General features: G+C 44.0%; 1 long non-coding RNA gene across 1 annotated transcript; it reads left to right on the top strand.

Annotated features, from left to right (window-relative positions):
- Positions 1–649: 649 nt before the first annotated feature.
- Positions 650–2,840, top strand: LOC113633917. Its single transcript, XR_003438407.2, has 3 exons — positions 650–720; positions 849–926; positions 2,695–2,840. It is a non-coding gene; the product is annotated as an uncharacterized LOC113633917 (long non-coding RNA).
- Positions 2,841–5,146: the final 2,306 nt, after the last annotated feature.

Genomic DNA, 5,146 nt, shown 5'->3' with positions numbered 1-5,146 from the left:
ACCCTTCACACTGGGACTGCGTCTGACAGCATGTTCAGGCACCGAGTGAATGCTTTTTAGACACTGAACGTAAGATAATTTCCAGAACATAACTTGACAGTATTTGGCTTCAGTTTTTCTTGCAGTGAAAGACAATGTCACAGGTATGTGTTAGCTTAGTGGTTAAGGTGTTGGAATGTTGTGAGTTCGAATCCCAGGTCCACCAAGCTGAGACTGGAGGGGGCACGAGAAAATAATGTTCATTTGATCAAAAAGAGGTGGGCACGGTGTCTTAGTGGTTAGCACGTTCGCCTCACACCTCCAGGGTTGGGGGTTCGATTCCCACCTCCGCCTTGTGTGTGTGGAGTTTGCATGTTCTCCCCGGGCCTCGGGGGTTTCCTCCGGGTACTCCGGTTTCCTCCACCGGTCCAAAGACATGCATGGTAGGTTGATTGGCATCTCTGGAAAATTGTCCGTAGTGTGTGAGTGTGTGAGTGAATGAGAGTGTGTGTGTGTGCCCTGTGATGGGTTGGCACTCCGTCCAGGGTGTATCCTGCCTCGATGCCCGATGACGCCTGAGATAGGCACAGGCTCCCCGTGACCCGAGAAGTTCGGATAAAGCGGTAGAAAGTGAGTGAGTGGTTGAGAATAGATTTTGTTTGTTTTTTAGGACGAAGGACGCAAGTATCATCGCTTCTACGATCACACTGGTGATGGACTGGGAGGATTCAAAGTGGAGAGGTGAGAGTAGTGTGAGAATGACTACATTTAAAATACTTAAATACGGTTATAAAGCTACATGAAGATATGAAGATGAAATATACCTTAAAATCTCACATATATATATATAGACTCTGTTTGTGTTACAGAAACCAACATCGGACCGAGGTGGATGATAACGCTACACATCTAGAGGAGCAACAGCTGCTTATGGAGAAGGCCATATTGTAAGTGTTTTGTCTGCCTTCGCCTGAAGGAGTTAATGAGAACGAAGGTTATTGTGTTAAATAATCCACCACCCAAACTCTCAGTTGTGGCCTAGACTTCAGAGGGCTCACAATCTGTACACAGTAGCAGAGGGAATTTTTAGTAACTGTGAACGAACACATAGAAAATATATTTTGTTTTAGAAAAAAAAAGTCAGGGAAGTCGTGGCCTAATGGTTAGAGAGTCTGACTCCTAACCCTAAGGTTGTGGGTTCGAGTCTCGGGCCAGCAATACCACGACTGCGGTGCCCTTGAGCATGGCACCGAACCCCCGCAACTGCTCCCCGGGCACCGCAGCATAAATGGCTGCCCACTGATCCGGGTGTGTGTTCATCGTGTGTTTGTGTGTGTGTGTGTGTGTGTGTGTGTGTGTGTGTGTGTGTGTGCACTTTAGATGGGTTAAATGCAGTGAATTCCGAGTATGGGTCACCGTACTTAGCCGTATGTCACGTCACTTTCACTTTCACTTTTTCAAAAAGTCACTGTGAGTAAATTAGGGCTCACTGGGACCTGGCACTGTGAGTACTAGTTAAATTAGGGTTCACTGGGACTTGGCACTGTGAGTACTAGTTAAATTAGGGCTCACTGGGACCAGGCACTGTGAGTACTAGTTAAATTAGGGTTCACTGGGACCTGGCACTGTGAGTACTAGTTAAATTAGGGTTCACTGGGACCTGGCACTGTGAGTACTAGTTAAATTAGGGTTCACTGGGACCTGGCACTGTGAGTACTAGTTAAATTAGGGTTCACTGGGACTTGGCACTGTGAGTACTAGTTAAATTAGGGTTCACTGGGACCTGGCACTGTGAGTACTAGTTAAATTAGGGTTCACTGGGACCTGGCACTGTGAGTACTAGTTAAATTAGGGTTCACTGAGACCTGGCACTGTGAGTACTAGTTAAATTAGGGTTCACTGGGACCTGGCACTGTGAGTACTAGTTAAAATAGGGTTCACTGGGACCTGGCACTGTGAGTACTAGTTAAAATAGGGTTCACTGGGACCTGGCACTGTGAGTACTAGTTAAATTAGGGTTCACTGGGACCTGGCACTGTGAGTACTAGTTAAAATAGGGTTCACTGGGACCTGGCACTGTGAGTACTAGTTAAAATAGGGTTCACTGGGACCAGGCACTGTGAGTACTAGTTAAAATAGGGTTCACTGGGACCTGGCACTGTGAGTACTAGTTAAAATAGGGTTCACTGGGACCAGGCACTGTGAGTACTAGTTAAAATAGGGTTCACTGGGACCAGGCACTGTGAGTACTAGTTAAAATAGGGCTCACTGGGACCAGGCACTGTGAGTACTAGTTAAATTAGGGCTCACTGGGACCAGGCACTGTGAGTACTAGTTAAATTAGGGTTCACTGGGACCTGGCACTGTGAGTACTAGTTAAATAACTAACTTTAGAGATGAATATACCAGAGATTAATAGTTTATAAATCGGGAAAAAATTGTAGTTAAAATTTGAAATGTAAACATTTTTGAGAACCAAAAAAACTCTAGCATTAAACATTTCTTTTAAAACAAATTTAATTAAAAAAATTTCAATAATTAATTTTTTAAAATTGTACAGAATGAGATTTTGAGATTTGGTTTCGTATTTGTATAAACACCAAGACAGAGATTGGTGAGTGTAATTTTTTGAGCTAGTTAGTTCAAAAGTATTGTTTTTTTTTGTTATACGTTTTAATGTTCGTTTTCTTCTATTTTATTTTTTTGTTTCCCCAGAATTCAAAGGGCCTGGCGAACTTTGTTGGGGCACAAACGAAGCTGGCAGGAAGAGCCGAAGGACCACATGAATCGTTTTCAGTTGGTGTCACAGGAAGGTGCTCTTCCCACTAACCTTCCTACAGGAGAGCTGGGACAGAACCTCACACTGGTAGGAAACCTGGGAGGGAGGGAGGGAGGGATAGATGGAGAGAGAGAGAGAGAGAGAGAGAGAGAGAGAGAGAGAGAGAGAGAGAGATTCATCTCACATCTACTTGTGCTGAGGGACGAAGAAAAGAGAAGAGTTGAGTGTTCATTGGCTTGATGCTCGGGTCTGTAATTAGCAGCTAATTAGATTCATTCGCTAAGCAGGTTAATTGATTAATGAAGTAGTCTATGGAGTTTTGCAAGCATGGAGGCGCCATGTTGTCTGTTTGCACACGTGATAACAGGAAGCGACGTCATACGCACATGACGACAAGAAGGTTGCTGTGGTGCGTAAAGCGAGTGACCCCTCCCACTTCTGCTAGTTTTACTGAGATGTCTTGTCCCGTGCGAATTGGCCGATTAATATTACAGACGTCCTGAGGTAAAATTGCATCACTCCACGTCCCCACGTAAAACTGATCCCGTCCGAATAGGGCTTAAGTCTGACCAACTTGAACTGTAGCAGATGAATGTACTGAAATTGACAGTTTGAACCTTGAGAGCAAGAGCAGTCACATTTTTAGCCTATGGTTTATTTATCACTGCCCTCTGTGACTCAGCGAGCTGTCCCTTCACCTGAATACGTTATTCACGCTTTATTTACAGCACTTTATTTACATCCACAGGAGGCGTTTGTGACTTTCCTCCATCCTCTTCCTCTAAGTCATGTTTAGAAGAATAGACCGAAACGATGCACCGTACGTCGGTTACATAATGGTTATTAAAAAAATATTTTTAACCGTATTATTAATGGCTTTTATGCTGGCGAAGCTTCAGATGATTCGTTTTTACGGTTTTCTACCATGAGAACGCCTTCGGGAGCTTTGCACTTTCCGCTTTCCAAAATATTCTCTCTAAAGTTTGTTTATCTTTTTGAATGCAGGCTAAACTCCAGCTCTGATTACTTACCCTGTCAAATTTTGTGAGTGTCTCATTTGTTATAATATTAAATAATATTTAATAATAATGAGACCGGAGGGAAGGGAGGGGCACGGTGGCTTAGTGTTTAGCACGTTCGCCTCACACCTCCAGGGTTGGGGGTTCGATTCCCGCCTCCGCCTCGTGTGTGTGGAGTTTGCATGTTCTCCCCGTGCCTCGGGGGTTTCCTCCGGGTACTCCGGTTTCCTCCCCCGGTCCAAAGACATGCATGGTAGGTTGATTGGCATCTCTGGAAAATTGTCCGTAGTGTGTGTGTGTGTGTGTGTGTGAGTGAATGAGAGTGTGTGTGTGTGCCCTGTGATGGGTTGGCACTCCGTCCAGGGTGTATCCTGCCTCGATGCCCGATGACGCCTGAGATAGACACAGGCTCCCCGTGACCCGAGAAGTTCGGATAAGCTGTAGAAAATGTGACATTTTATGTTGTAGTTTCTTTCATAGAACAGGATTTGAAATAGGAAGTAAAATCCTGGACCAACCCGGTAATGCCAAGATGTCTTCATACATATTTATGCAGTATGAGATAACATGTTCAGGTCTGAGGTGAACACTAGCAGCACAGCTGTTTGGATCTGATGGCTGGGATGCTATTAAGTTGGCTCCTCTTAATTACTCTACAATACAGGCTTAGAAAATCACACTAAGTCAATAGCCTAATGGTGGGTTCCTTTTGCACAAGGTCTCCAAACAGTTCTTCTATTAAAGCTTCTATATCGTTGGATCGTTCCCTCGATTTTTGGCTTCTTTCCCATCGGATTGACCCTTGTAACCTCATTTAGAGTCATTGCTCAAGTGGCTTCATTGTTTGAGTCAAAACGGGGATGTGATATACGCTTAAGAAGCTCAGCTCGGGGGGTATTTCAGGATAGATTACTATTTTCATAATGCAGTTAACGCCCATGAGCAAATGAAGGCTTTTGTAATATCTTCAGTAGATGAATAATATATGAGCGGATCTTCATTCGGAGGTGTAACGAGATAAAATCCTCGATGCACTGAAGTGCGTGCGGTGGGAATTACGAGGAGGTCTTTTTTTTATGTCGTACGTATCAAAAGGATGGAAAAACACACAGTAATAAATAGTGATTATTTCTAAAATAATCCGTACAGGACGTCGTATTAAAGTCTTAATCGTCTCCGGATCTTTCCAGAGTAGATCAATTGATCAGGGTGAGGTCAGGTGACCTGTTGTGTGTTACAGACAACAATACTATTATGTAGGTTTGGGAGAACACTGAAAAAACAAGCGGTACGAAGCATACGGTATCTCTCGGAAAATAAAGACGGGGAGAATTATTCAGGACTGTGGGAGAGGTAGAAGGCCTTCATT

This window comes from Tachysurus fulvidraco, chromosome 22 (genome assembly GCF_022655615.1).
Source record: "Tachysurus fulvidraco isolate hzauxx_2018 chromosome 22, HZAU_PFXX_2.0, whole genome shotgun sequence".
Lineage (NCBI taxonomy): Eukaryota > Metazoa > Chordata > Actinopteri > Siluriformes > Bagridae > Tachysurus > Tachysurus fulvidraco.
This window is presented reverse-complemented; position numbering and strand designations above follow the sequence as displayed.